Raw genomic sequence first — 21497 nt, 5'->3', positions numbered from 1 at the left:
AATAAGTTCGTTTTCTTGATCTGTAAAGTTTACTAACATTGAACAGTAACATTGAACTTCGATTTCAAAGAACATTTGGTTAGTTAAACAAATTATTTAGGTATATTGAATTTTGATGTTTTAAAAATACAGGCTCTTATGTTGAAAAGTGCCCCATGTATGGGGCAGTTTTGAACATGGAAGGGGAACTTTTGAACAGCAGTATTAGTTTCGTTGTAATGAATAAATAATACTTAAATTTTTATTAGTTTTTTAATAAAAAACATACAAAAACTCCAAATTGATTATTATATCATATTCAATATTCAAAATGGTATTCATACCATTTATGCTTCTCAGAGTAAAATAGATTTATTTTCAATATATATAGATATATTTCTAGACATTAAATCCAAATGTTAACAAAGCGGATGTTCTTCATGTACCAGGAGCATTAATTGGTGTAGGTAGCTTGACTTTAATTTCTATAACGCTTAAGCGGTATATAATCGAGTTCTCATCGAGAACAGTCTAGCAGAACTTGAAGAATTCAGGCTTTTTTTAAATCTTCAATTATGTTGTACATATTTCCATTTTTTCTTTAATTTTGCCCACAAATGCTAGTTTAATTATTTTTTTTTATAAGAACATTACGATTTATTAAATAAAACACATTCAAGTGTCTTTAAAATGTCTGATACAAACTGCTCGGGGCGGTTTTGAACATGTTCAAAAGTGCCCCACCATACTTGTTCAAAACTGCCCCAACTGTGTCAACGACAACAAATGTTGAATAAATATTTAACATTAATATATTCATTCAAAAATTCACCGTCAATTAGTTTAAAATTCATTAACCATTAACAAAAATTGTATTGCGTTTTCAATTTTTTTTTAAACTCTAACAACTAAAAAACTGAAATAATGTAAAATCACTATAAAAATCACCTTCCACCTATAAATCTGAAAGTCAGCCGAGATAACGATGGAAAGTCATTGACATTTATGGATATCGTGGTGACGGGTTCAAATACGAAATACTTCTAAAAAAGATTGATATACTAAAATTTTATATGCAGTGTTCAAATGTGCCCCGTGTTCAAAACTGCCCCACTCTCCCCTACAACTACATTCAAAATATGAAAAAAAAAAAAATTGATTTTTTTCAAAATTACAACTATGTAGGTTTAACCCCTTAAAGAAGAATCCCCAAATTGTTTTTTTTTTTAGATAGGTAGATGGGGGTCCAATATGATTTATGTATAATTAAGCCCTCAACTCAAAAAACTTTTTTTTAGCATTCGGTTAGGACTGTCCGGGTACCTCCTCGTATTTTAGAGATGGCACGTGAATTATTTGTCAGTAGAATAGGGTCGCATCTAAAATTTCATGTCTATTTTACCGAATTCTATCATATGCCACACATTTCGATGTGCTTGTTTGTATTTTATAGATAGCACCCATATTTTTTTTTTTTACTTGATATAGGGTTGCAATATTTGTAGGTCTATATTCCTTAAATTTTATTTAAGAAGAGGTAAGTCGCCTGAAAATCTGTTTTTTTTTGTTTGTTAAAGATTCAGTAATGTGATAGAAATGCAGTTATTTTTCTCTTTCCACACTCATTTATTTCGAATCGTCTATACCGTTTAAAAAAAAATTCCAAAATACTAGTTTAGTTTCTATTTCGCTCCTACATACTGATTTATTATTTTTAAAGTAAATCCAAACATTTAACTATCATTTAAATTTATATTATGATAAAATTAATGAAATCATATTCATACTTTCAGCAAAAATTCATATTTAAAATGTCAAAAGTCATTTTTAAATGTCATCATTTAATAAAAATATTTGAAAATTACAAAAACAATTAACTTAACCCATCAGATACCCTGAATAAGTATGTATATGTCATTCCCCATCCTCCCTGATAACCAACAACCTCTCATTAATTGACATCGTAATCAACTTAATTTATACTACACCGCACAATGTGTCAACACACATATATGCATTCATGACTTAAAAAATATTTTAATTGCAATTTAATATTTAAATTCTTTCCTTTTTTATGTCCTTTAAATTATATTGAGGACAGTTGGTTTAAAAAATCGGACTGAGAAAAAAAAATTTAATTGATTGTTCAAACTGGCATGTCTGTATACAATGAGCACACATGACCTATGTCCTGGATTGTGCTAAAAGGACCTTTACCTCAAGCCTTATACATTGAACAGAACATATGACCACGGATATTCGACCTCATCTAACTACTAAATAATTTAATAGATTTGTCTGCCGCAACACCAAAACCGCATCATGCTGCTATTCACATGGTTTTTTGGATAAATGTCAACTGCAAGAATTTTTTTTGTTTTATTTTTTTTTCCTGAAATTTTTTGTTGCAATAAAAAACCCTCAGCCTGTATTAAAAGTGGGAACATTATGCAAAAATATCGATTGGATTTTAAGTTGGGTTTAATGGACAAATATCAATTAATTTTGTATCAACATTTCACAGAAACCTTTGTATTTTTTATATTTTTTTTTTTTCATAATGAGCTTAATTTTGCCACGAGATTTATTTTTGTTTTTGTTTTTGACGAAAGGGTGTTTCAAGGCCGTGCTCTTGTTATTAATATTCAAATAAAGTTGAAAATATTTTTTATATATAAATAAATCTGATTTTAAAGTTTAAATTTACACTACAAAATTCATTCTCTGAAACACCCTTTATGTTTTTTATTTTTTTTTTTTTAAACTTTCCGGTGAAAAATTTTCAATTCATAGCCCATTCAAGATTTATACACACGTGATGCAAATTTACACGATATATGAATTAATTTTTATCTTATTTGTGGTTTTAGATGTCATAATAATAAATGCGTTATATTTTTTTATATATATTGATAATAAATAAATTAATTTAATTTGCATTTTTGGTGAAATTGATAATATTTTTTTGGTTTGTTTCTAGGAAATGTGAAAGAGAGAGCAGGTGTATATTGCCAATTTATGATTGGCAATAATTTATTTATTAGTGTTTTCTTAATTTGTAGGTACATTGATTTTTAATTGATTCATTTTTTTTTTGTATAGTTTCATAATTGAATTGAATTGCAATTAAGAGATAAGTTTTAATGATAGTGTTTATGTTTTTATAAATATTTTTTTTTGTGTTTGTTTTAATATTATTAATTATTAACAAACATGCATATTAAAGAATTGTTTTTTTTTTTTTTTTATATTATCACAGTTTTCTATGTAATATTTATATTATGATATCTTAATTTACTAGTAATTAAATTATTTTTTATTTGTTTTCTTATAATTGGCAATGATTTTAATTTGGTTTTTATTTACTAATTGAATTAGTTTTAAATAAATGAAAGTTAGTGATAAATTTTGTTTATTTTTAATATGATACTTAAATGACATTATATGTTTATGTATATTTACAACTTATTTTTGTTACAGCTGATTTTGATTTTACGTTAATATACGATAATTGTTTCTGTTTTTTTTTTTCCTTATAAATAAACGATTAAATAATATGACAATTAGCTACATTATGAGTATGTTTGTTAACATGTAGATACATGGTTTGGTGAATTTTATATAATTTCTGAAGTGTAAATATTTATTTACTTATATTTTGTTAAGAAAAAATATTTTATTGTTAAAAAAACACAATTTTTAATAAAGTATCAATGAAAGTTAATATTAAAAGTTAAGTTAATTGATAACTCAAAGGATTAATAAGCAAATCAAAAATAAAACTTGGTCAATAAAGAAGACAAACAATGGAAAAATCAAATTGTTATTTAAAAAAAAAAAAAAAAATAACTCATTAACTTAAAAAAGTAGTTTTCAAAAGAAAATGGAAAAAAAATGTGCATGAAGTTTATTTTTACTTCTTCGTCATTAAGGGGGGAAATCCCTCTGAAATTTTTTATTTTTGCATTATTTTTTGTCGCCTAATTAATTCATTAATGGAGCCTCAAAAGTCCCTACATAGTCCCTAAACCCATGCGTTCCGAACCTACCACAGTACGAAAACTTAAACACATTTTTTTCTCGAAACGCGTGTTTTTCCGTGCCGTGCAACTAATGAAGCTATCGAATTGAAATAAATTGTAAATTACTCGTTAATTCATTGGCCATTGCATAAACCTAAAAGTGCAATAAATTTTTTACAATAAATATTTTTTTTTACAATTTGTTTATAAAAAACATTATGTTTTTTCGTTTTTTTTTGGTCTCTAATTTTTATTTACACTTTTGTTTACTAAATTTAGGTTCATGCAATGCGTATAAATATATTTTATTGGAAAAAAATGTTGTTTTTGATTTTCTGAACCTGGGCATTGCACGGCGCAAACTCGAGGCGTCAACTTTAAAGAGCTGTAGAGCCGCCATCTTGTTTTTTTTTACTTCAAAAAAACTGTGTCATAATGTGAATAATATCATATACTTTTCCAAATTCCAATAAATACTTATTTCGGTTTTTCCAAAAAAATTATTGAAAAAGTTGTCGTCCAGAGGGATTTCCCCCCTTAAAGGATCTGGCTCTCCAAGTTCTCTCTTGGAAACTACAATTTACCGACACGTCGCGTCGTCGTGTCCGAAGAGCTATAGTGAGATCTAATGATGATGTTGAAGCTTCGTAGATTCTTTGCAAAAGATAGTAACCCTGAAAAAATGTCTGTATGGTGGAGACTGGATTTGAACTTGGATTTTCTGTCCTAACAGATCTTCACACTAACTTTTGCGACCTAGTGTCTACTTGCATAAAAATTGCATATAATTTTTGTTCGGCTATTTTGTGATGTGATCGCCAAGAACTTTTCTCAACGAACTTTTTTTCTGGAAGATCACACGACATGACTGCTTTAAAAAAAAAGTTCTTAACTATGTTATCAGGAAATAAAACAAAATGGTGTCTTTTCAAAGAATCTCTGAAAGTGCCTTGTAAATTGAACAACACAAAAGCAATCTCAAATATTTTCATTCGAATTTTTAGACATCTTTAAATGAAAATCCGCACAGAAATACTGCAGGAACTCTATTTTTAATATTTTCTTTTTCATTTTTGTTTTGTATTTACACCCAAATACCTGGCTAGTAACATTTACGAATTTTTTGTTGATACCATTTTTTTTATTTAGTTAAGTCCTTAACCCTTTATCGGCACACGGGTGCGAATTTGGCAGGACAAAAATTAAAAAAAATACGATTTTTCAAAAAAGTGGTCACAAAAAAGTCTCTTTATAAGGGTGAACATATTTTTTTTCGGAATTGTGAATACAATATTCGAATTCCTCGGAATATTCTACATCAATTTCATACTTGATTCTCTTTATATTGCGACCGAAAAAAGTTATAGCGACATGAAAAAGTATAAACCAAATTCGCACCCGTGTGCCTATCACGTCACAAAAAAAAGGTGTGCCTACAGAGGGTTAAGTATGCTACCCGTACCCCTTACATGTTCGGCGAAAAATTCAGGGGTGGAATCGGCTAATGCGATAGTCCATAAATGATATTAAAAAAACGATAATTAATAATAATTAATAATAAGATTTCACTCCAGGTGAAGTAGGCAATATTAACTGGTGGCGTTAGAGACCTTTTTGTTCCAGGCACCATAGATATTAACACATGTTAGCTTTTTTTATATCAACTAGAATCATACATAGATAGATTCTAACTTAAATTGAAGCGGGACACCTCTGCACTTATTCTTTAATTTTTTTTCTCCACTTTTTTTCACATTTTTTTCATGCGCTAAATTGTGACATATTCAAAAGCGAAAATGTAGTTTTTTTTTATAGCAAGTGGTGCGCACAACTCGGCTGGAATTTTTGAATACATTTTAGTTCGGCTAAATTTTGTAGAAAATTACGGGAGCTAGAATTTAGTTCGATCTTTTTTTGTCCATATGACAACATATGACATATTATGAAAGTTTTGGAGAATTAATATATCTCAAAAATAATCTTAACGAATTGTTTAAACCTTGAACTTTCAAAAAACAAAAAAAAAAAAAAAACAAAAAGGAATAACACATTCATTATGTCTCTCATACAGTTCATCATCTAAATCGGGGGCAAAATTCTTTTTCTATGAAAAAGTAAATTGAAAAGATTAACGCTCTTTCATTCTATATTAAAAAAAAAAAAAAATTATTTTACTGTGCTCTTTTAAACATTTTGCTAAGATTTAAAAAAACTCTCTGAAAACTTGATACAAAATTATAACATAGCGTTACACTCCAAAACTCAACTTAAAAAAATAACACTACCATGATATTGATATTTCTAACTCTGAGACAGTTTTTAGGGGTGGGCATGGGCAGGGCATGCCACGGTTGTGACATTTGTAATGCGTTATATTAGCATAATGCTAAAATTGCTCATTTATTTCTAAATGTATAATTTTTCTAGTATTTCATTTTCAAGCTTCATTTCTACAAACAAATATTAAGTGTATCACTTGATTCAATCTAATTTCTAAAATTATTTAATAGCACACTAACGTAGGTATAATTTCAAAGTTCCTACTTTCCTACTAGTAATTGATGTGTATTAAATACAACTTAAGCCGATTTTATTACATTTGATACCTTAATGGATTTTAAAATTTCATTTCCTCTCTAGGCTAAACACAATATTAACCGTTATAGCAGTCACGTGCGACTCCATCGTGCACTTATTTTTTTTTTGCAATTGCAAATGTGTACAATATACATTCCTCTAAGAAAGCAAAACAAAAAATAATATTTATTTAAGTTTCAATCAACAAACGCTCTCTCCCAAAGGTAGAGTAAAATTATAGAGTAAAAAGCAAAACCATGTAATATCCTTGGAATTAGCTTGGCCAACATCATCATCATCATCAACATGGTCATCATATGCATGCCTTGGGAAATGAAATCATTTCACAAACGATGTCCTCTTGGGGGTGGCCTTCGAACACATGGAAATATGGATATGAAATAGAATTTTTTTTTATTTTTTTCCATTTGGCTCTAGATGAAAACTAAAATTATGTTAAAATTTTTTTTTTCATTTTATTTCATTTTTTTTTGTTGCCTAACATCATGTTTGTTCGACCAAAGGTCTTCAAAACAACTTTGATGGCCTTTTTTTTGTAGAAAGGCAAACACCTATCCTGTACAAGTTTAAGTGTCTTACTATGTCGTATGAACTTGCATTCTGTAGGTTTCCTAGTTGATAGCAAATTATTTAGCAATTTGCTTGCTTTCAGCAATAAGAAAAAAATAATAAAACATTTTAGAAAAGAAGGTTAAGTAGTCTTTTTAATCTGTGTCCTGATTTTAATAGCTTACATTTTTTCAACCATTCCAATATAACATGCCTTAAATGAAAAAGTGGAAAATATTTTTTTTCTATCATTTTATTGATGTTCTCTTGCTCACCACTTTCCACTAGATGGATATAAATTTGCATTAAAACTTTTAAATCAAGTTGTGTTGAAATGTCCTTGCTGGTGGGTAACTCTCTTGTCTGATGCTTGCAAGTGCAAGCACAACAAGGATTCAGTATTCAATTTGTGCCAACGATATTGATGGACTTTGGGCAAAAGGTGGGTTTATACGGAATGGAATAATTTTAGTTTTCTTTTTTTTTTTTTGCTTTCTTTTGTATTACTATTTGAGATCCTTCCTTCAATAAGGATGTAACAGGTTGGTTAGAGTTATTTTTTTTTCTCGGTGTTACCCTAGAGAATGAATGTCAAGTGATAGTTATGCAAAGTATGATTGGTTTGGTCGTTTTTATACTTTGAATAATAATACTGTTTTTTTTTCTACCCAAGGCCCTTTTGAATTTTCAGGGGATTTTAAAAAATGTTCTTTGAAAGAAATAATTTTTTTTTTATTCAATAGAATTAGTATGATAAAAATGATAGACTACTTAGGTATTTACCTTTTGCCTTAAAATTCAATTAAATGGATATTATAACCATCTAATGAGGCAATACCTCCTAATTAAAAATGTTGACAATTTGTTAAGTATCAAAATTTTTTTATTTGACTTTTTTTATTGGCATTTCTTGAACATCTTACACAAAAATTGTATATTCGATTTCCGTTTTTGTTTCTGCCTGCTTTAATCTAGTCTTATATCAGTTTTCAATCCATTCAAAATTTAGTTTTTCAAAATATTCAAAATTATTAATTACTTTGAGGTTCGAAAATACAGGCTCATTTTAAAACTTGATTAGAAATCGGGCCACCAAATACCAAAATCAAATTAAAAATGCAAGCCTTAACTCTATTAAGGGGGGGGGGGGGGTTCCATAGCATTTTAATGGAAGATGGTTGACTAATTGTTGTATAACTTTTGCAGTTTATAAGATAATCTTATGCAACGTACTTTTTTGAAAAGGCAATAAACGTATGCACATTTGCATCATTTTAGAAACATATCTTTTGCGATTTGTATAAGAGTCGAAATTGATTTTTTTCCTGCAAATTTAGATTGAATCAGAATTTTGGTTGGGGCACCGTTGTTTATAAACTTTTTATTTTTTTTGTTTTTGTTTTATAATGATCAAATGTGTTTTCATGCAGTAGGTGTAACAGATTTTTTTTTTTTTTTATTAGAAAAAAAGCTTCGTCAATTTGTTGTGATTTCATGTTTTTTTACTCCTCTTCTTAGAATAACTTTACCATTTATTAGTGTTTTTAGATGAAACAAAAAGAAAATAAAAGAGTGGAATTAGGAGAATGCAAAACAATTACTAAAATTTATTTTGACGTTAGTTTGAACGGTTAATTTGAAGGAAAAGTGCCAACATCCACTTTTTTAGCATTTTAGTCATGGGGCAAAGCGTGATTACTTTTAAAAATATTTTTGAATTTTGTGACGGGAAGTTAATAAAGTTTTTCATGCATCCAGTTTGCCAAAAAAAATATTTTTTTTTATTTACACACTAAAAATTTGATTTTAATAAACCAATATTTGCATCCTTTTTTTGAGGAAGGGGCAGTCAAAGCATCCACGGGGATATAGGTAAAGGATTAGATATGTGGGTACATTGGTAAATATGCACTTGTTTGTGTGTAAAAATGTGTATTGACATTTGACACAATGATTGATTTGCATATTTAGGTTGATTTCTGGGTTGTATTATTTATTATACTACACTCGCGCTTGATTAGGGCTGTAAAAGTAACGGCAAAATGAGTACCAGCATGTATACGTTACTTTTGATACTAGTACCCGCATCAATAATACTCGTTACTTTCGTATGTTTCGCATTTTTCGCATATTTCGTATGTTTCGTGTGTTTCGCATGTTTCGTTACTTTCGTTACTTTCGCATGCTTCGTATGTTTCGTACATTTCGTATATTTGATGTATTTGATACGTTTCGTATATTTGGTATTTTAAGTATGTTTCGTACATTGGTATAGGGGTGTACAAATTTTTTTTTTTTTGAAAAAACCAAAAACAATTTCTATAATCTAAGCTACATTTTAAGGTCATAAACATTAAAATTAGTTGCTGTATTCTAATGTAATAAGAGTTTAAAGGTAGCTGTATTGAATTTTTTTCGTTTTTTATTTAATCAAACGTGGAAACTTTTTTTATTTTTTTCCAAATTTTTCGACAAAACTGGTAATTTTTTGTTTATATTCGTTCAGTAATCTTATCACAATTCTTTAGAGACCTTTATTTCAAAAGTACAACTCGCAGATCTCGAAATATTAACACTTCAATACAACCATGTCAAACAATTTTTCATATATTTTTTCTATTGAGAGTGATTTTCAAACCTCGTTTTCTCTGCTTTTTTTTGTGTTGAAAATTTTTCACCGAAAATAAACTAATTTTTTGAAAAACCAAAAAACTTTTGTACATTCTTAAGCTAAATATCAATACCATTAACACCAAGGCCATAAACAGATTGGTTGCGTCGTGGATATACATATTTCGGTTAAATAGAGAAAATACAAAAACGTCTCTTTTGATATTTCTGTTTAAATTATCGATAACACAATGATTATTGAACCTTGGCACTACTGTTTTAATCGAGACAAAAGTAAACTCCAGATAATTATCTGCAGTTAGCATTCTGACTATGGTTACGATACCGACACGAGATGCGAAATGCGACAAATTGAGTGTATCACTTCATTTCGTATCTCTTAAATCGGATTTAGTATTGAAACTGGCATCGCGTCGTTACTCGTATGTTTCGTAACTTCAGTACCCAGTAACGAAACATACGAGTAACGATACTGTTTAGAAAGTAACGATTCGTTACTCGTTACTGAAGTGAATACCCGCATTTTAGTAACGAATACATACGATTTGCTACAGCTCTAGTATACACTCCAGAAATCTTTCATGAAAATATAGAATTAAAGACAGAAAGGTACACTTCTTATACTCATACAAAGTTTTATTTTCAACAATTAACGTTTTCGAGAATAGCAATTCTCATCTTCAGATTGTATAGCAAATATAGAATTTCAAACCAATTTTCGTCCACAAACACCATATCCATATAAAGATCTATGTATGTGTACCTACATCCATTTTAATGTCACCCCGCACGCGTGAGTGCGATGGCAATCTCATAAAGAGACTATGAATGAAAACCAACATCCTGAGAGGAAAAAACCAGACAATTCGATGGCGAGAGAGCAAAACACATTCACTAATACACACAAATGCTTTTACATGAGATCTGACTTCGCTGAAAAAGGGAACCCAGTCTTAAGGCTTGTAGTTTAGTTTGACCAAAAAGTGTTTCTTTTCAAATTGTCATTTGTTCGAGAAAAGAGTTCTCCATAAGATTCTATGGTGAAGTGTATTACTTTAACTCGTTATATCTCCGAATTCAATTTTCATAACTTGGTTCACTCTAGATTTTAGCCCTCCAAATATAGAATGAATTAAGAAGCTCCATAACAAAATTATACTTTTTTGAACTACTTGTGAAATTATTTGTGAAAAAAATATTAAAAATTTTATCTTGAAATCAGCTCAAATTTTTCTCTCCAATTTTTCTTTCTGAAACCAAACTCATTCTTGTTCAATGTACATTTTTGACCAAGAATCCATAATTTAATTTTTTTGTCATGAAAATTTAATAATTAAAAGGAATTTCCTGATTTGAAGGTAAATTTAAATAAAATTAAATAAAAAACATTATTGAATATAATAAATAAATATTCAAATCAAAAGATAAAACAATTTAAGTTTAAAACTGAAACCTTATTTTAATTTTGATTTTGGACTCAATATAATTATTTTGTCATTCATAAAAATATAAACCGAATACCTAATAATTTTAAATAAATAAAATTTAACTTTCGGAAATATAATTATGTTGTATTATTAATTATACCTACTTATTTATATTATTATGATGATCTTAGGAAATATAGTTTTATTGCTTTTTAGACATTTTTAGTTCTTTTTTTGTTGCTAATATTAATTTTAAGAATTTACATTTAGTGTTTTGTTATTAATAATTTTAGTGTGAAAATAAAATTTTGCAATAAAATTATTTAAAATTAAATAACATAACTAACATTTTATATATTAATTTAATATTTCAAATAAAAAAAAGTTAAACTGATAAAAATTTGATTTAATTCTATTTTTATGAATATTTGAGTTTATGTTATTGGTGAGTTTTTGTTTTGTTTTTGTATTTTATTACCTATTTATTAGATTGCAATTAAATGCATCTAATGCTAGGTCTCGTTTCAGAGATAATTTGGTCGTGATACACAGCATAGAAGTCCCATATTTTTGTAAATTGAATTTCGTCTTCGTTTCGCTGGCCATGGTCCATTTGTGTCATTGGAAAGGGCTGCATTTCTTTCTAAAATGATAAACAAAAATTGTTTAAACAAAATCAATATTTCGTTATTTGTACAACAAAATAAAAACAAATCTTATAGATGATTAATTAATTTGCACAATTGCTTTGTTATTGTCAAAGTCAAGAAATATAATCGATTTATTTGATTTATTTTTAAATTAAAGCCAACGAAAAAAAAAACGAGTCCAAAACAAATAATTTAGAACGAGCTATACGATAATAGATTTAGTACAATTTGGGTACTTTCAAGGAGTGGATACAAGCAAATTGGAACACTGTCAACAATTATTCTCTTGTCAGAAAATAATCCGTTCCGTTCAAACTTAAAAAATGAAAAACTAAGAAAATATTACGTATACACCACAGTGAATTTAATCGATCGAAATAGTTGAATGATGAAAAAAATGGATGGATTTTACTCAATACATTTGAGGTTAGGTTATGTTATTGATTGGTTTTTTATTTGTAAATGGGTTTTTAAAAGAATGTTTTAAAAACAAAATGTTAAGTCTTAAAGATATATAAATGATTTAAAATCCTTTGCATCAATGTTGCACATAAAAATGTTTTCGGTAATTTAAAATTTATTTTTAACTTTTTTCCCTAAAAATATGAAATTAGCCTATAATTGCGATTAAATTACAAACAAAAAAAATAATCTCCAAACATGTGCTCTCCACTCTAATGGCAATTGAGGATCTATAGCGCTTTAAATAAGAAAACTTTTTTGTTAACGCGTGTATTTTATCGGCTTGCCTTTTCAAGAATATATATTTTTTTGAGGAATTTATGGCCCGCGGCGTTTTGAACAAACAAAAATCAATTGTTTGTTTTTCATTTTTATTTCTCACATCTACGTTCGTTTTGACTTCTCAAGCATTTTTTAAATTCTATCTTCCAATTTTGTTCTTAAATCTTTTGTTTTTCTTTTTCAAAGTTTTATTTTTTGTTTTTCTGGAGGCAATTCTGACATTCAAGTTAAATCTCTTATTTACATTACAAAAAAAAAACTTTCCACAATTTTTTTTCCTTCCCTAATTCGATATAAAATATAACTTAAAGCATGTTTAAAATTTTCAATTCCTAAATGCTCTTTAACTTCTTTAAAAAAAAAACTGTCATTGATAAATTGAAACATTAAAACAAAACGCAAAAAAAAAAAATATCTCCCCTATATTTTATCATTTCGGCTATGATATCAAAACAAAATATTCAAATTACCAGACATTTCACATTGCTATTATACAATATACACATAAAGACAAAAAACAAAACAAAAAAAAAACCCAAAACAAAACGACCATAAATCAAGAATGTTATTCAATTCCCATCCTCAAATTGATAAAATTCGTCTGTCTCCTCAAAGCTGGTATTTTTATTTGTTTACCTTTAAAACAAAACAATTTTCGATACCAAACAAAAAAAAATATGGTGTATAGTACCTATATATAACACCCAAAACAAACAAAAGAAAAAAAGAAAAAAAAAAGCAGTACGTATACGCCCGAGTGTACCACCATTAGAGGCGAACAAAAATTGATCATTGTTTTGCGTATACATTGCCACAATCAATCAAATGGGATGGAATGAAATCAAATATTTACTCCGCCTGATTAATTTATAAACCTGATCCTCTCTATAGCCAACGAACTGTAAAAGCCCTACAAGGACTCTTCTACTCTCTTGTATGTGTGAGTGCGTTTTGATAGAAAAAAAAAAATTGATTTTGAATTTCCGATTCATATCTTTTTTTTTTGATGGTGTTCTTATTTTATTCTTATTTTTTTATTTTATTATTTGAAGTGGATGTACAAAAAAAAAAAACCATCAACACTATATAGCATATGTTCAAGTTCATGGAATCGTATATTGTGGGTGAGATGTGTGCTTGCCAAAAATGCCAAAAAATGTATGTGATGGAAATATAACATTGAAAGCCACATGTGCAAGTTTCAACAGTTCTGATGAGTTTGTACGGTTTTGGGAATGTTAAAGTTTACACCACAGAGATTTTGAAAGTCCTCCCTTAACTCGGAAAAATAGTTCCTCACTTTCATCACACTTATTGTTTTAATTCATATTTTTGTTTGGAAACATATAAAACAAAAATAATAACTTTTGGGAAAGTTAAAATGTGATAAGAGTTTTTTTTTTTGAATCTTCTGCATCAGCAAAAAATGAAAATATATATTTTTTGTTGTAAAATGCAGTTTCAGCAAAAAATGGTTTGGTTGAATTCTTCCGTAATTGAGGTCATTTTTCTCTCACTCTATTTTTAAGGGTAAAAAACAAGCTGTTGAAAAAGGACATTAAAGCACACAAAAAAAAAAAAATTAGTTTTGAAATTCGGTCTTCTTCCTTGAAAACCAAGTCGGAAATCCTCGAGAACAGTTAAAATAAGGCAATATGATTATTTTTATGAAAAAGATGAGAGATGAAGATGAAAAAAATACTTTTTCTTGGTACTGACAACATCTCTTTACAATTAAATCATTAAACTGTTTGTTCATTATTTTGTATTTATATTTTTTTTTGTTTGTAACAGATACTTTCTTATGCATTATGTATGTATTAAAAATTAGTTTACAAAAAACTTACTTTGTAAATATTTTAAAGCAATTTCTTAAAGATTTCCAAGAACCGACCAACGAACGATTGGGAGCAAAAAAAATTTACAAAATGATAACAATATTTGATATATTACTGCAGAATATTATGTAAATGGTATTGTTTAAAGCTAAAAGCATTTCCCACACACATTTAAACAAAATGCCAATGTATACTCAAGTAATCCGACTTATATGTATGTCTCAAGTTTTTCGTAAGAAAAACATTCTTTCAAATATACAAACATATTTACGACTTTTAGACCTCTTTAAAGATGCGAATTTATAAAAGAAAAAAGTCTTCATGATGAATTAGGACTTCAAGAACCAAAAACCATGACCTTAAGACCTCTTTAAAAGTGCGAATTTATGAAATAAAAAAGTCTTCATGATGAATAAGGAACTCAAGAACCAAATAAAATGACCTTAAGACCTCTTTAAAGATGCGAATTTATGGAAGAAGAAAGTCTTCATGATGAATTAGGACTTCAAGAACCAAAAACCATGACCTTAAGACCTCTTTAAAAATGCGAATTTATGAAAGAAAAAAGTCTTCATGATGAATTAGGACTTCAAGAACCAAAAACCATGACCTTAAGACCTCTTTAAAAATGCGAACTTATAAAACAAAAAAGTCTTCATGATAAATTAGGACTTCAAAAACCAAATATTATAAAACTTGACACGTCTTAAAAAATGGGAATTGATGAAAAAAAAGTCTTTATGATGAATTAGGACTTCAAGAACAAAAACCATGACCTTAAGACCTCTTTAAAGATGGGAATTTATGAAACCAAAAAGTCTTCATGATTAATTAGGAACTCAAGAACCAAATAAAATGAACTTAAGACCTCTTTAAAGATGCATATCTATGAAAGAAGAAAGTCTTCATGATGAATTAGGACTTCAAGAACCAATAACCATGACCTTAAGACCTCTTTAAAGATGCGAATTTATGAAAGAAAAAAGTCTTCATGATGAATTAGGACTTCAAGAACCAAAAACCATGACTTTAAGACCTCTTTAAAGATGCGAATTTATGAAAGAAAAAAGTCTTCATGATGAATTAGGACTTCAAGAACCAAAAACCATGACCTTAAGACCTCTTTAAAAATGCGAATTTATGAAACAAAAAAGTCTTCATGATGAATTAAGAACTCAAGAACCAAATAAAATGACCTTAAGACCTCTTTAAAAATGCGAATTTATGAAACAAAAAAGTCTTCACGTTGAATTAGGAACTCAAGAACCAAATAAAATGACCTTAAGACCTCTTTAAAGAATCGAATTTATGAAACAAAAAAGTCTTCATGATGAATTAGGACTTCAAGAACCAAAAACCATGACCTTAAGACCTCTTTAAAAATGCGAATTTATGAAACAAAAAAGTCTTCATGATGAATTACGAACTCAAGAACCAAATAAAATGACCTTAAGACCTCTTTAAAGATGCAAATTTATGAAAGAAAAAAGTCTTCATGATGAATTTGGACTTCAAGAAAAAAGACCTTAAGACCTCTTTAAAAATGCGAATTTATGAAAGAAAAAAGTCTTCATGATGAATAAGGACTTCAAGAACCAAAAACCATGACCTTAAGACCTCTTTAAAAATGCGAATTTATGAAAGAAAAAAGTCTTCATGATGAATTAGAACTTCAAGAACCAAAAACCATGACCTTAAGACCTCTTTAAAAATGCGAATTTATGAAAGAAAAAAGTCTTCATGATGAATTAGAACTTCAAGAACCAAAAATAATGATCTTAAGACCTCTTTAAAAATGCTAATTTATGAAAGAAAAAAGTCTTCATGATTAATTAGAACTTCAAGAACCAAAAACCATGACCTTAAGACCTCTTTAAAGATGTGAATTTATAAAAAAAAAGTCTTCATGATGAATAAGCACTTCAAGAACCAAAAACCATGACCTTAAGACCTCTTTAAAAATGAGAATTTATGAAACAAAAAAGTCTTCATGATGAATTAGGAACTCAAGAACCAAATAAAATGACCTTAAGACCTCTTTAAAGATGCGAATTTATGTCCTTAAGACCTCTTTAAAAAATGCGAATTTATGAAACAAAAAAGTCTTCATGATGAATTAGGAACTCAAAAACCAAATAAAATGACCTGAAGACCTCTTTAAAGATGCGAATTTATGAAAGAAAAAAGTCTTCATGATGAATTAGGACTTCAAGAACCAAAAACCATGACCTTAAGACCTCTTTAAAAATGCGAATTTATGAAACAAAAAAGTCTTTATGATGAATTAGGACTTCAAGAACCAAATAAAATGACCTTAAGACTTCTTTAAAGACGCGAATTTATAAAAGAAAAAAGTCTTCATAATGAATAAGGATTTCAAGATTAAATAGTATGACCTTAAGACCTCTTTAAAGTTGCGAATTTATGATAAAAAAAGTCGTAATGATGAATCAGGACTTCAAGAACTAAATAGTTTGACCTTAAGACTTCCTTACAGATGCGAATTTATGAAAGAAAAAAAGTCTTCATGATGAATTAGGATTTCAAGATTAAATAGTATGACCTTAAGACCTCTTTAAAGTTGCGAATTTATGAAAATAAGTCTTCATGATGAATAAGGTCTTCAAGAACTAAAAAGTTTGACCTTAAGACTTCGTTACAGATGCGAATTTATGAAAGAAAAAGTCTTCATGATGAATTAGGACTTCAAGAACCAAATAAAATGACTTTAAGACCTCCTTAAAGATGCTAATTTATGAAAGAAAAAAGTCTTTATGATAAATTAGGACTTGAAGAACAAATAGTATGACCTTAAGACCTCTTTAAAGATGCGAATTTATGAAACGAAAAAGTCTTCCTTATGAATTAGGACTTCAAAAACCAAATAAAACGACCTTAAAGAAAAAAGTTTTTATGATGAATTAGGACTTCAAGAACAAAATGGTATGACCTTTAGACATCTTTAAAAATGCGAATTTATGAAACAAAAACGTCTTCACGACGAAGTAGCACTTCAAGAACCAAAAACCATGACCTTAAGACCTCTTTAAAAATGCGAATTTATGAAACAAAAAAGTCTTCATGTTGAATTAGGAACTCAAGAACCAAATAAAATGACTTTAAGACCTCTTTAAAGAAGCGAATTTATGAAACAAAAAAGTCTTCATGATGAATAAGGACTGTAAGAACCAAATAAAATGACTTTAAAACGTATTTTAAGATGCGAATTTATGAAAGAAAAAGTCTTTATGATGAATAAGGACTTCAAGAACCAAATAAAATGGCCTCAAGACCTATTTAAATATGCGAATTTATGAAAGAAAAAAATCTTTATGATGAATTAGAACGTCAAGAACAAATAGTATGACCCTAAGACCTATTTAAAGATGCGAATTTGTGAAAGAAAAAAGTCGTCATGATGAATCAGGAATTCAAGAACCAAATAAAATGACCTTAAGACCTCTTTAAAGATGCGAATCTATGAAAGAAGAAAGTCTTCATGATGAATTAGGACTTCAAGAACCAATAACCATGACCTTAAGACCTCTTTAAAGATGCGAATTTATGAAAGAAAAAAGTCTTCATGATGAATTAGGACTTCAAGAACCAAAAACCATGATCTTAAGACCTCTTTAAAAATGCGAACTTATGAAAGAAGAAAGTCTTCATGATGAATTACGAACTCAAGAACCAAATAAAATGACCTTAAGACCTCTTTAAAGATGCGAATTTATGAAAGAAGAAAGTCTTCATGATGAATTAGGACTTCAAGAAATAAAAACCATGACCTTAAGACCTCTTTAAAAATGCGAATTTATGAAACAAAAAAGTCTTCATGTTGAATTAGGAACTCAAGAACCAAATAAAATGACTTTAAGACCTCTTTAAAAATGCGAATTTATGAAAGAAAAAAGTCTTCATGATGAATTAGAACTTCAAGAACCAAAAACCATGACCTTAAGACCTCTTTAAAAATGCGAATTTATGAAACAAAAAAGTCTTCATGATGAATTAGGAACTCAAGAACCAAATAAAATGACCTTAAGACCTCTTAATAGATGCGAATTTATGAAAGAAAAAAGTCTTCATGATGAATTAGAACTTCAAGAACCATGACCTTAAGAGCTCTTTAAAAATGCGAATTTATGAAACAAAAAAGTCTTCATGATGAATTAGGAACTCAAGAACCAAATAAAATGACCTTAAGACCTCTTAATAGATGCGAATTTATGAAAGAAAAAAGTCTTCATGATGAATCAGGATTTCAAGAACCAAATAAAATTACCTTAAGACCTCTTTAAAGATGCGAATTTATAAAAGAAAAGAGTCCTCCTGATGAATTAGGACTTCAGGAAACAAATAGTATGACCTTATTAAAAATTAAACTTCATAACATAGCATTCAAAGATTTGCTTAATACAAGCTACAATTTCTTTAACTTAAATAACCCATCAAAAATCGAGTCATTTAAATCTTATTTTTTAGGTATATGAAAATATCGATTTTTCTTTGCACATTTTCGAACAAAAAACACCTTAATTCGAAAAGCATATTCATTTAGCTAATTGTAAAGATAATAAATTTTCCTTTTCAAAGCAAAATGAATAATATAAAAGTTGTTTTTATCTTTTCTCTCTCTATCTCTTATACAAAAAACACATTGGCCCATTTAATTTTCAAAAAAAAACAAAATGAAATAAATTCACGTGTTGTAGACAGACAACGTTGAATATTGTACGAAGTAAGTCCTCACATAATTTTCTCGTTATCCTCTTTTGCATTTTCAAGAAATAAAAAAAAAAAAAAATAAGAAATCAAACAAAGAACACGCACCCAACCGAAGCCACACAAATATAAAAAGAAGACACATCTTTCTTCATGTACCATAAACGGACTTAACCGTCTATAAGTTTATTCAAGGCAATGCATCACCTTTCTTTCATTTTCATCATCATCATCATCCTCATGCTAAGCTTTTAGTTGCAAAAAAAAAGCCTTCATTTTTGTCGTTATTTACTTTTTAGTTATCAGTGGTGGATTTACTATCTAAAAGTGTTTAAGGTTTTTTTTTTTCTCAATTTTAAATTAAAAGCTAAAGGTTAAAAAACTCTGAAGTTGAAGCCGTAAATTCAACTTTTAGGATCGTTTGATCTATGCCAATGGCAGTTTTTAAGTGAAAACGGCAAATCCAAAAGGAGGTTGATGTGTTTGACCGTTATGTAAGGCGTTCATCTATTCTATAGTAGTTTCTAAAGTAATTATCGTAATTTTGCAAATGAGGTATCGTTGGAAGCGTTTTTCTTGTCTCTTGGTTATAGGCTATTTGATGTAACATTAAATTGAATATTGTAACCTCTAGACCCATAAATCTTTAAATGTTTTTTTTTTTATAACATTGAATCTAGAAATAGGCGAACATTTTCCAAATCCGACCCTAATCAGTCTGCTCGCTTTCTGTTTTTTTTTTCATCTAACATTATGGTCATGCAATAAAAAAATACTTCACATTTATCATAGAAAAAAGGAACCCAAAAAATATGTATATGAATGGCTAAGAAAAAAAAAAATTACTTAAATCAACAGAAAACGGAATATTTTGAAGAAGGAAATTGTCTGAAGCTGTTCCGGTTCCGGTTGAAAGATATTTCTTAGTTTTATGAATTATAAGATAAATTTCTATTAGCCCCCTCTCCCTCACCCCAAAAGTGAACAAGATTGAGGGTATATAGTTGAAGGAAATGGTTAATACTTGTGGACTTTTCAGACAAGGCGCATACAAAGTCGGACAAAAAAATAAAAAAAAAATCCAATAATGTGGAAAGAGAATTTATTTGTGGACTTACGGTTTTTATATTATATATTGTATATGGGAAATGAAATTGCGATGGGATGAGAATAATAAATATTATTTTGACTCAACTGTCCTTGGGGTATTATTTTTATTATTTGAGAAGGAAACTTATATAATTTGAAATTAAAACAAGAGAGAGGGTAGTATAATTCTGTAATACACAAACTGAAACTGATTTTGTAATGAAATTATATTGAGATGTTCTTTTGGGGAGTTGGGGTTTATTTATTTATTTATTTGCGAAAAAAGGTTTACCGTTTAATTAACTTGATTTGATTACATTGGTTTTACGTATCGTTGAATTTCTCTCTATTATTTACTTTTGGGGTTAAGATTTTCAAGGTATTAATACAATTAGGTATTATGAATTAACATATACCCGTCGAGGGAGGGGTTAAAATATTCTTAAATGCTAATTTCCTGTTCGTAAAAGGCGATTAAAGTAGTTATTACATATACGTCATAAACACATCAAAAAATTCCCAAAATCGTGGATGGCAGATTTTAGGTTGGCACAAATGGAGATCATCGGTGGCGTAAAAACTAATCAATAAGGAAACCAAATATGTTAACATTTTAATAGTTGCTTAGAATGTTAAAGCTCTTATTTTACACTCAGAGAAAAAATAACTATTTTCTAAGCTAAATCCAGGATAACTAGTCATTATTGACTATTTAAAAAGTCAGATATAACTATTTTCAGATATGACTATTTAAATAGTCAATAGAAAGTTATCCCGCTTTCAACTTTTAAAATAGTTATTTTTTCTCTGAGTGTAGAATTAATTTTTAAAAAAATATGTAAGTTTCAAAAACGCATTTTTAATTGAATTAAGAAAATTTTGAAATTTTTTTTTTTTTTAATTTTAAGAACCGTTTAAAAAAAATTATTTTTTATGTATGCAAATTTGTAGGTAATTCAAACAAAATTGGTATCCAATTCTGATCAAAGGAAGTTTCAAAATATTAAAGAAAAATTCTAGTTAAAATGCGCTTAACCGTTGACGAGAAAATCAGAAATTAAAAAAAAAGACTTAAGCATTACCGTTTATGAGGGTTCAAAAAATATTTTTTGAAACATTTTTTTTGAAATAAAAAAAAATATTTTTTGAACCGTTAATAACGGTTCCTTCAATAGAACTTTAATGACCTAAGCGATTTCAAAAAAAAAAATATTTTTACAAAAGTCTTGTTAAAGCTTTAATCTT

This window comes from Episyrphus balteatus, chromosome 1 (genome assembly GCF_945859705.1).
Source record: "Episyrphus balteatus chromosome 1, idEpiBalt1.1, whole genome shotgun sequence".
Taxonomy (NCBI): Eukaryota; Metazoa; Arthropoda; class Insecta; order Diptera; family Syrphidae; genus Episyrphus; species Episyrphus balteatus.
The sequence above is the reverse complement of the archived record's forward strand: the minus strand, read 5'-3'. Positions refer to the sequence as shown.